Below are 12,118 nucleotides of genomic sequence, written 5' to 3' on the forward strand. Positions count from 1 at the left end.
CTAGGGTAACAAAGAAGTAGCAAAAATAATAAATTCATGTAGAGGAACAATCGATTTGATTAAATATTATCTCGGAACTTTTTTTGATTGAACTTTCCCAGCCTCATTATTGGAATAAACACCAGCTCTTCCTGGTATTTAATTCACGATATTAGAGATGTGGAAATAAAACATGATTAAACAAATATCTTGATCGATAACGTACGACTCGTAAAAGTATTTCTCTTTCTTTTCTTTTTTTTTATTATAAATGAACGGTTAGAGAGAAAGAAAGTGTTTCCTTCGGGGGCGACAGCTATAAATTGAAAATAAGTAAATCCATAATAATAAGTCTAAATTCGAATCGATCATTTATATGCACCAACAACTACAACAACAACAACAACAAGTAGATTATTGACGGTAATGATTATTGGAAGTAATGATTATTGAAGATAATGATTATTGAAGATAATAATTATTAAATATAATAAATCGAATTTTTCGAGGGAATGACGAATACATATAAAATTACGTTTATTTTACAATTTGGCTTATTGCCGAATGAAAAACACATAAGAATCATAGAATCTGATCATTTTCTATACTAATTGAATATTCACATTACGGTATTCGCTAATTAATTAATGAGCCGTTAAATCAATAACTTATACTTACACAAACGCATACACAATGTGCATAAGTACGCGATATAGTTATTATATACGTGTATAACATAATTATAAAGACTTAGTTATGTATATTAGATTTAGAATTATTAGAACGATATATGCGTAAGTAACTCTTTCGGTCTCGGCTTTTAAATTAGTCATCTTGCCACGTTGCTCTGTGGCATCTCTCATTGCTGCAGTAATTTCTAAATTTGCATTAGTTTTTCCGTTTTCAATCTAATAAATTAGAAACGTATATCTTTATATTATCCTCGTAATTTTACAGAAAATATAATTTGTTCTCGAAGAGATAAAAGTATAAAGAAGGAGAAAAAAGAAAAAAATGACCAAAAGGAAGCAGAGATTAATATATTAAGCTCTTGTCTTTGCTTAGAAATTTTGTCTTTCAATTTAGCGACGACTTAATCTATTTAATATATACCAGCGCCGAAACTACTAAGTGTACTTTCAACTTCCTCACCCCAAATTTCACGATGTTGAGATATACAAAGTATCGTTAAGAAACGTACGGGAGCGTGTTACTACTTAGGAGGTTAAAGATGAGCTTTAATCATAACTTGTGTTCTTGATAATACTCCAGAGGTTTCTGATCCATTTGAATTATATTTAGTCAATAGAGCTTCGTAAGACGATCATTTGCTTTCAATACTTGGACCAATAATTGCACTGTATCTGAATAATCCAGAATATAATAATAATGTTGATTTCATGTCTTTAATGTCTAGAATCATGATTATACGAAGAAAACTTCGTACACCTGAAAAATGATCAAATATTGTTTTTTTCTTTCTTTCTTTTTTCTTTTTCTGTTACGTTAAAAAATTTGAGGCATTTTAATGGACTACTCATGATAATATAAATATAGTTCTAAAATGTCAGGAAAATCTTCTCTCCTTGATAAATCTATCAATGGTGCTATCATAACATCCAATTTGTCGGTTGAAATAAGTCCCGGAAGTTCATTTTTCGCGACAGCAGCACTGACCAAGATAGACATTCCTTCCTCTCTCATGTGATGTTCCTCGATTAAGAGCATCGTTGATTTACTATCGATACCAGCCGCTTAAATAGTACTTCTCATCAAACTTTTGCTCGTTCAGTTACCAAATCAATGAATCGAAAAACCGAGAAAGTTGCAGCCAATCTGGCAGCTGATTTTCTTCCTACTCCTGGACGTCCAATTAATATCTCACCACGTAAACGTATCCAAAATGTTCAACATATGCCTTCGATCAAATTAAATTCAAACATAATTATCAAATATTTCACGCCTAATAACAGATTACCCTTTATACTCGATCGAAAACCAATTACCGACAGAGTATAAAAAGTTGCATATAAACAGACGTCATATCTATCTAATATTCATTGTAATAATTAATTATAAAGAACGGATGTTATGTACGATACGATTAATAATGATGTTATGATAATAAATCTAAATTGGATTAGGTCAGAATCTAAACAAATATTTATTACCAGCAATAATTTGTAGAAGATGGGAGGTAATTGTTGCCTTTATTGGTTCGTCTTCTCTCAAGCTGCATTTATGATATTACTTTTCCATCTCTCTCCGGCAATAAATAATAACTCAATATCCCGAACGAAAACATCGTTGATTTTTTACTTCCACCATTTTAGTTGACAATACGGAATCCCAGTTGACTCGTCCTTTAGCTGTTAATTTGAACGGAAAACCAAAAAATTGATACTCTCTTTTAATCGACGTTCTACTTTAAAAGAAAACAAAACTAAAAAAAAGAAAAAATTTATGAACATTATTTAAGATAGAATAAACGTCGGCCAGTATTTAGCTGATGATCGATAATATATTACACGTTTTCAGGAAATAAGTAATATCCAATACAATCAGTACACAAAATAAAATCCTCCTATGTCCACAAAAAAGGAAATTCTTTGGACAAGCTCGTTGACATATAAGCTTCTAACATAATAGCCGATGTCGTCTTCGAAGTCCAAGTGTCCATTAAATCGTCCTTTTGTTTCAATCCATTTCTCAGATGAAGTTCCAACATAGCAACAGTCTCTGTCGAACTTAGAGACCTTAAATAATATCACACAGAAACATGTGCATACAATCTAATTATCATTTACTTAGTTTTTTAAGTGTCAAAATAACCAATAGTAGATAATACGTAACCATGAGACACTTTAATTTCGGATGAAGAGCAGTAATAGAATCTGCAGTACAAATAAACATTAATGGAATTCGCCTGAATTCTAAATCATTCTCGTGAAATCCTTTGTCCTGAAATAATTCCTATCATAAAAAAAAGATTTGTTTCCCATCGATATAAATAATAGTTTTTATTTCCTTAAAAAAAAAAAAAAAAAAAAACACGCATAAAATTACCTGCATCTCTTTGAAAGCTAAATATATATCATTAGATTAGAATAATTCGTGGAACATTTCTAGATTTCTAAATTCTTTCATAAGAAGATAAATTGAAACGAACGCAAGTTCATTTTAAACGCGTAATAAGGTCTTGTGTACCACAGAGAGATGATCCTTGCATCAAGGTGCATTATCATTATTTTTATAGATGATAATGCAACAGTTATCAGGATACTTTTACTTGAGCCCTCGTAAACTAATGGGATAATCATTTTCTATCCAGGATAAAATAGATGCTAATTCACTTTTAACATTATAAAAATTAATTAGACATTGCGTCTCATAATTCATATAATATTTAAATTATCATTACCTGAAAGTAGAATAGATCCGTCCTCCGTCTCAATGGATTGATATATGCCAATGAACGGTTCTAATCTATCGGACTTCTCATTATAAACAATATTGAATGACTTATCAGGATCTGGACACCAACAATCCGTCGAGTGATAAATCAAATGTGCCAAATTCTTCCTAACGTTTTGATCTTCGATTTGTCCACAGAAAGCTCCGATAAGTGCCTCTGCACCAAGTGTATGTGCTTTAAATTATTGATATAAAATCGAATTAATCAAACCGGAAGCTGATGATCGTATTGTGTTGTTTGTCTTGAGAATTTCATCGATGCAAGTAGAAGGGTGTATCTTTATATTGTTCCGAACGTTAACAAGCAAATCTTCGATATTTAAATCAAACAGAAGTGAATCCGGGTTAATCATTCCAAAATAGACAACGCCGAATCGAGAAACTGTAGCTGGACTAGCTGTAGCACTTGCAAGCTTATGCGTCTCGAATATGAATCTGCATTTTTTTTTTTAATCGATTAGTGTGTTGATATTGTTGATAATAAAAGATATATATTTTGAATTACTCTACCTTATATCATATCCGAGTTTGACATTAACGCTATTAGATAATGTTAACAACCTATTATCATCTAAAACAGAGTTTAATACTTCCGCTCATTCTAGTTCAACGTCACCATTAAAAATTATCTAAGTTGAAATTTCATTGGTTGTTATTATAGCGTTCGATAATAATTCTTCTTTCCATTCTCTTAGAAAATAAAAAAAATTAATAATAATTAGGATGAAAATTACCTTGTGCGAGGATCAACGCGCCCCAAAAGCCTTGATTTTGGTACTGCATCAGGATAAATAAAATACTGATCTACTGGTTCTCCAATTTTCGACAAAGCTTCAGCTAATAATTATCTAATGGTTATCATTCCACTACCAAGTGGGCCAACGATTGCAATGTCTGTTTTACTTTTTAATTAATCGCTCAATTGTATACACTAATCTACGATATTCTTGATGTAATTTCCAGGCGCGCTAAGTCCTAAGAGGGCTTCTCGCGAATCTTTTATCTTGTTAGACATCTCGGTTAATAAATCATCTGTATTAGGAAAGACGTCAAATAATAAATCGAGAAATTTTTTGGCATCTTAGATAATGTTGAATCTTTTATCGCGATCAATAACTTGAATAATTAAAAAAAAGTATTAATTGACCTCTGATAATTTTCTTAACAACGATGGCAAGGCGCTTTTATGGGAGAATGAATATATGAGCCTTGAAAAAAAGACAAATCCATTTTGTACAAAAAAAAATAGTTAAAGCTAATTCTTATTACAAATTAACATAAAATGTATGTTTTTAATCAATTTACAAAAAATATCTTTTAATATCAGTATAAATTTGTTACTAGTAATTTATTTCGACAACGATAATTATTGATAATTGATTTAGAAAGTGAGATAAGTCCATTGGCCCGTACCAAAATCATGAATTTTTTTCACCTAACACGGATAACTATTATAGAATATTAAATTTACGTGAAATAAAATCAAAAAAACATAAAATGATTCTATTACTGCTTACCAATATTTATAAACCCATTCAAATGCAAAACATTAAATCTGGCAATAACATAAAATGGACTTGTTCCACTTTCCTAAATCAATGGTTCATATATATATATATATATACCATTAAGTGTAGAAGATAAATGTAGAAGGAGGAACGAGAATCGACCATTCTTTTTCTGGTCGTCATAAGTGTTAAGCGCTGCCAATGATAAGTTCATTTTATGACGCATAAATAATTATTTGGATACCTTGTGATCATTTTAACATATACTATTATTTTTTATTCTTATTATTTCATATCGTAACAATCGCATTTGAAGGTCGCATTTGAGACTGCGAGAATGCTAACTACATCTATAAAAAAGTTTCTACTGAATTTCTATCCAAATATAATGTTCCTTCGCATATATATATATATATATATATATATATATATATAATATCTTAATTTTTTTATTTTAACTCGTTTTAATTAGGGTGAAGTGACAAACGGAAATATGTTTCTCTGTGAACAAAGAAACGACAATTCACGTTTATTGTTCACTCTGTTAAATTTTATATTTTACTCTCGTACTACTTCTCTCGTCTACGTTCTATTTCTTACTGCCAGTTTCTCTCCCCAAATCTTAACGGTTCGATTTGTAGGTAACAAAAGAATTTGTAGATAACAAAAACAAAAGAAGGGCGGGCCATGAGACGTGTGACAAATCTACCTGGAGAAAGTATACTTTCTTTACATCTCCCCCCCCCCGGATAAAGTGTCTACAATTTTTAGTCCTCTTCTCCATCTTCTGATATCGGAAGTAGTTTTTTTATGTGGAAGAATCCGGTTTCTTGTTTCTGTTTCCCTGTTTTTATTTCGTATATAGACTCTGAAATTTTTTTTATTATTTGGAAAGGGCCAATTCTCAATTCGTCTAATTTCTTTCTATTCAACCTATTGCCATCTTCTATATATACCAAATCTCCTGTGTTAAATTGGTGATTCTTTCTATTCTTGTTAAATATTCTTTTGTTATATTCATGTGATCTTTTTGTTCTTTCTAGGGCTAGTTCTTTATCTCTTATCCAATTTTCTTTATCATTTTTTCTTTTTTTTATCTCTTCGGGTAAAATGCTGGTGATTGTGCCATCTAACAAATATTTAGGCGTGAAGCCGGTTACTGTATGCTCTGTTTCATTGTATTTATCCAAACATTCTCTAGCGATCGTTGTCCAAGCTCTTTTTTTTCCTTTCTTGTTTATTCTGCATCTTATTTTGTTTACTAATGTCTGATTCAGTCTCTCGTTCAGACCGTTGGAAAAGGGCGCATTGACAGCCATAAAAATCAGTTTCGTATCCTTTTTTATGAGAAATTCCCTAAATTCTTTTGAGTTTATTCCCGAGTATTGATCTGCGAGTATCACTCCTATTTTGTCGGTTTCTAGTATTCCACTTATCAGCTTGATGAAATCAGTTGTACTCTGGGTTTTTGATGTTCTCATGAACACGTATCTTGTAAAATGATCCACCAGTAGATGAAGGTATCTTTTTGTTGATCTTTGTCCTCCGAAGCCTCCGATGGTATCTATTGACATGATTTCGAACGGTTTCGTTGCCGGTCCTAGTTGTGACATCCGTCCATATTTTCCTTGCCCCCTGGATTTGTTCTTAATGCATATTTCGCAGTTTTGGCAAACTTTTTTTATATTTGCCGTTATTCCTTTAGCTGTGTAATAAGGAGATATCCTGCTTATCATTTGTTTGATGCCTATATGACACCATTCAGAATGTATTTCTTTAATTAATTTTAAGCTTAGTTCTGTAGATAAGATTATTTTTTCTTTGTTTCTAATTTTTTTATAGAATATCCCGTCTTTTTCTATTAGTTTTGATTTGGTTTTTTGCAATGTTATGTTTTCTTTTTGATCTGTTTTTATTTCTTTTATTTTTATTAGGTTGATTATTCTTAGTATTTCTTCCGTATTTTCGGATGATTCCAGTACTGGATTTCTGCTTAGACTATCTGCTTCAGCGTTATCTTTTCCCGGAATATATTTTATTTAAAAGTCATATTGAGATAAATAATATGTTAATTCTCCAAGTTCTTCATCTGTTCTAGCTTTTATGTTCATACCTTCTAATGGTTTATGGTCTGTGAATATCGTGAATTTTCTTCCGATCAACCAATGTTGCCAATATTTTACCGCTTCCTTGATTGCCAGGCATTCTAAGTAAATTGCCTTTTTTCTCTTTTGTGAATCATTTAACTTTTTCGAAAAGTATGCTACTGGCTTTTCTTTACCATCACTCTGTACTTGCTTAAATATCGCACCAATGCCTTCCAGTGATGCATCCGTGTAAATTCTTATTGGTAAATTCCTGTCAAATATTTGCAACACTGGTTGAGAGCATAGTAGATTTTTTATACCTTTGAAGGATTTCTCACACTCTTCAGACCAAATGAACTTTTCATTTTTCCTTAACAGTCTATGTAATGGGTCTAGTAGTATTGAGCTTTTCTTAAATCAATTAAAGAAATTGTCTAATGTTCTTTTGAGTTTTTGGAGTAGGAAAATTTCGTATTGAAATTAGATTATCCTTTACTGGTCTTACTGTATTGTGCTCTATTATGTGTCCGAGATATTTCACTGATTCTGTTGCAAATGTACATTTTTTAAATTTTAGTCTGAAACCTTCGTTTACTATTGCCTTCATTACTCTTTCTATGTGTTCTATGTGTTCTTCAAATGATACTGAAAAATTAATATGTCGTCTATATAATTCTCTGAAAAATCTTTCAGTTTGTGCTTTCTTAGAATATTCGATAATATTCTTTGGAAAATGGCTGGTGATGTTTTTAGTCCGAACGGTAGACATGTCCATTGGAAGTGTCCCTCTTGTGTAACAAATCCAGTTTTTTGTCTATCTTCAATACGTAATGGAATTGACCAGAAAGCGGAATTTATATCTAATGTGGTAAAGTATTTACAGTTTCTTGCTTTTAATATTAAATCTTCTATTAATGGAAATGGTTGAGCTTGTTGTGTAACTATCTTGTTTAATTCACGAAAATCTATACACAATCGTGATAGTTTGGTCTCATCATTCTTGAATGCCAGAGTTACTGGTGCTGCAAACGGACTATAAGATTCTTCGATCAATTTATTTTCTAATAGTTTTACTACTTGATTTTCTATCTCTTTTTTATCTTCTATAGTGCACCTATATGGTCTCTTACTGCAGTATTTATCAACCAGTAAGTCTATTCGCGCTTCGTAGTCCGAAACGGTGCCTACATCATATTTGTTTTTTGCAAATATAAAATTATATTTTTCTATTAGTTTTTTTATCTTTGTTTTTTTTTGTATTATCCAAGTGATTCAGATCTGATCTAAATTCGTCCTCATTCACATGTTCGTTAAAGTTTATTTTAACTTCTTTTATTTCTTTCTTTGTATCCAATGTACTTATATTTTCTTTTGTCTGTGTTTCTCTCTTTCGAGATATTTGTAGATTTTCATCTTGGGTTAGTTTGAATTTCTTTATCATATCCAACCCAATAATAAAATCTTCAAAGTCATTTCTTTCTACGATAAATACGTCAACGTATTCTTCTTTATCGAAAATTTTTATTTTAATGGTTACTAAACCTTTTGTTTGTGTCACACCATTGACCGTTTTTAAAAATATTTTATTTTTATCTTTTATCTCTTTTTCTTTTTTTTTTATTTTAACTGGTTTCGAATTTATTAGAAAAACTTGGGAACCTGAGTCATATGTTCCGTTTACTTCTAACATCTCTTCTAATATCATCTTTACTTTGATCAATGGTGTGGTTATTCGTTTTTTTGTTCCTTGCATAGGTCTACTTCTATCATCGAGTTGCTTTTGTTTATTCTGATTTCTTTTCTAAACCAACAGGCGTCCTCTGAGTGATATTTAATACCTTTGTTTAGTTTTTCACAGTTCTTACATGGTCTTTTCTCTTCAAATTTCTTGTTGTTATCTTGTCTTTCCTCTTTCTTCTTTTTAAAATTGTTCTTACTTACCAGATTTTCACATTTCTTTATCTCCTCTAATAGTTCTGTCGAATTTTGACACTTTTCTCTGTCTATCTTATTTCTTATAAATTCTGGTAGTCCTGCTGCTATAAGCATTATCAGGGTCTTCGTACCTATATTGTTGTCCATATCGAGTAGTAGTTTTTCCTTCTTCATAGCGTACTCCATCAGTGAACCTTCCTTATATCTGTAGGATATAGCGTATATACCTGTATTCCATCCCTTGTCTGCAAATGATTTCAAGAACTTTTGTTTCCATTCGTTCCAACTAGCCTCCATTGTTAACGCTGTTAATGTTGCTGAGTGCCAATCCACACATGATCTGTCAAGGAATAATCTTAGGGTTTCGATTTTTGTGTTATATCTATTAATTTTGAATCTTTGACACTCTCTTTCAAATGTCTCCAACCATTGTTCTGCATTTGAATGTTTGCACACAAATTTTTCGATCATAAATTGTCCCGATATACTATCTATTTGGTGTTCTTTTTCCTGTGCGGGTTCTACTATGTCTTTCTCTACTACTTCGTCTAGGTATAGATCATTGAATATTACGTTTCCATTTTCGTCGAAATACGTACTTTCCATTTCCTGTGTGCATTTAATCCATATTTTTTTCTCCTGGCCTCTTTGATTGAGGCTTTTTTCATTCTCTTATAACTTTCCGTTTTTATTAGTTCGCTGTGATTACTTACGAATTTCTCGTTTTCCGGCAATATGTATTTTTCTTTATCCTCAGTTGTGATAGAGGTTATAGCAATCACGTTTGTTTTTCTGTCGCTTGGTGATGCCACACATTTAAATGCAAACTGTAGTTTTCTTTCCATTATAAACAAAGAATTGTCGTTTTATAATATCTTAATTTTTTTATTTTAACTCGTTTTAATTAGGGTGAAGTGACAAACGGATATATGTTTCTCTGTGAACAAAGAAACGACAATTCACGTTTATTGTTCACTCTGTTAAATTTTATATTTTACTCTCGTACTACTTCTCTCATCTACGTTCTATTTCTTACTGCCAGTTTCTCTCCCCAAATCTTAACGGTTCGATTTGTAGGTAACAAAAGAATTTGTAGATAACAAAAACAAAAGAAGGGCGGGCCATGAGACGTGTGACAAATCTACCTGGAGAAAGTATACTTTCTTTACATATATATATTTATTATAACATACATATATATATTTAATAATATATATTTAATAATATATATGTATATATATGTAGATTGGAAAAAAAAACGTGGTTTCGAGGGCTTATATATTCAATAATAATTATTTATATTTAATTTTTCTCACGAATTATATAACGATAAATTTTATTTATTTCTAGTTACAGAAAATCTTTTTTATCTATCCATAAATAGTGTGATGAATAGAATTCGAGTCATTTTACGTACACTTTGTCTCCTTTCTGCCGCAATATCTTCTCCATCAAGTAAATGTCCAGATTTTTCACACTATAATTCCAATTCATAGAATCCTTCTTCGATCTCGTTTCTCCATAAATCTTGAATCGAGTATGTTACGGGGTTCGTACACTTCACGAATTCAAGTCTAAATATCTAATTGGTAATCCAATTAGAAGTGTATTCTTTCACAAACAATTGCTTGAACGATGATAACATCTTTGTTTAACAGAATCTTTTTATTATTAAGTAACTGTTATAGAGTTATGGTAATCGATTTATAAGATTCTTATAAAATTTCTTTGGATTCTTTATTTCCTCATTTAAGTTCTTTGTGCTTTTTCGTATTGTAACTCATTCTCGTTATTTTACTTAAAATTTACTTTTTTTTTTTTGACGTTTCGCTCTTCTTTCTTACTTCCATTCATTTTTCTTTTTTTCCTTTTATCTTTCATAAACATCATTACTTATTTTTCTAATGATAATGAGAAGAAAATCGAACTATCGACTCGACAAATATAAAATCATTAAGATTCGATGAAAAATTTCTCGAAATATATATTCATATGATGGCATGTTCATTGAAATGAGATCACTAACGTTCGATAAGAATTATATAGTCATAGAAAGAAGTAGAATTCGATAAGAAGTATATAGTAAGACCGCTGCTGTATCGTCGTCTTTATCTCAATATGTGAGACAATCATATTTTTTTGTCCAGCAATAATCAAAAATAATTAAATTATAATCCATATTAAAAACAATAAATTATAATCCATATCAATACTAAAGAATTCATTATAAATATGTCATACATTAACATTACTTTGTTAGAAAATTATCAAAAAATTAACATTATCTTTTATTAAATGTTTTGGAATTTTCGCATAAATTTAATACAAATAAGAACTGTCTATATTGAAATCTCTTCCCATCGAAAAATATTCTCTTATAATATATTGCTTAACAGAAGGTACGCCATAGAATCGTGTAATTCTTCATTGATATAAATCATATCAATATTGTTTGAAAATGTAAAATATCCAATATCATCTATCGGTGACAAAATACTTTCAAAACATCAATATTTCAATTGTTGCAATGTCCTCTAATATACGCAAAAGTTTCCATAACGCAAACCGTTAGAATTTTCTATTAAATTTATTATTAAATTGATTTTTCCATAATTAGATAGACTGCAAGTAAAATTGCATACTGCATTTAATAGCAGTTTAATGTGCTGATAACGTGCATTTTGCTCTTTATCGAACATTGTTTTCTCACATATTCATTAAAACTTTCAGGAAATATACAATAAGAATAGACGTTACTTGCGAAATTTTTCAATAATTACTATGATTGTCATTTTACTTCTATTCTTTGTACTGGATAGTTATAAATTAAAACTTTGTAGATTCATTTATTTAGTATCTTGAAAAATAGTAAAATGCAAATACTATTTAAAGATATTATCCAAATATGTTGATAGTGGGTGATTATGAAATAGAACGATTTATAAATATATTTATGGTAGACGATTATTAAATCATTTTTGCAATTCAGGCACGCATTTGCAAGAAAGATTGTCTCGATGTGAAAAATATATAAATCCTCTCGACGCTGTTTGTAGGGAACATAATCATATATTCAAATCATAAGAATACCGAAGAACGATATAAAACAGATAAAATATCAGCAACATCTGCTAA

The sequence above is a fragment of the Vespa crabro genome, chromosome 8 (genome assembly GCF_910589235.1).
Source record: "Vespa crabro chromosome 8, iyVesCrab1.2, whole genome shotgun sequence".
In the NCBI taxonomy this organism is placed as follows: Eukaryota; Metazoa; Arthropoda; class Insecta; order Hymenoptera; family Vespidae; genus Vespa; species Vespa crabro.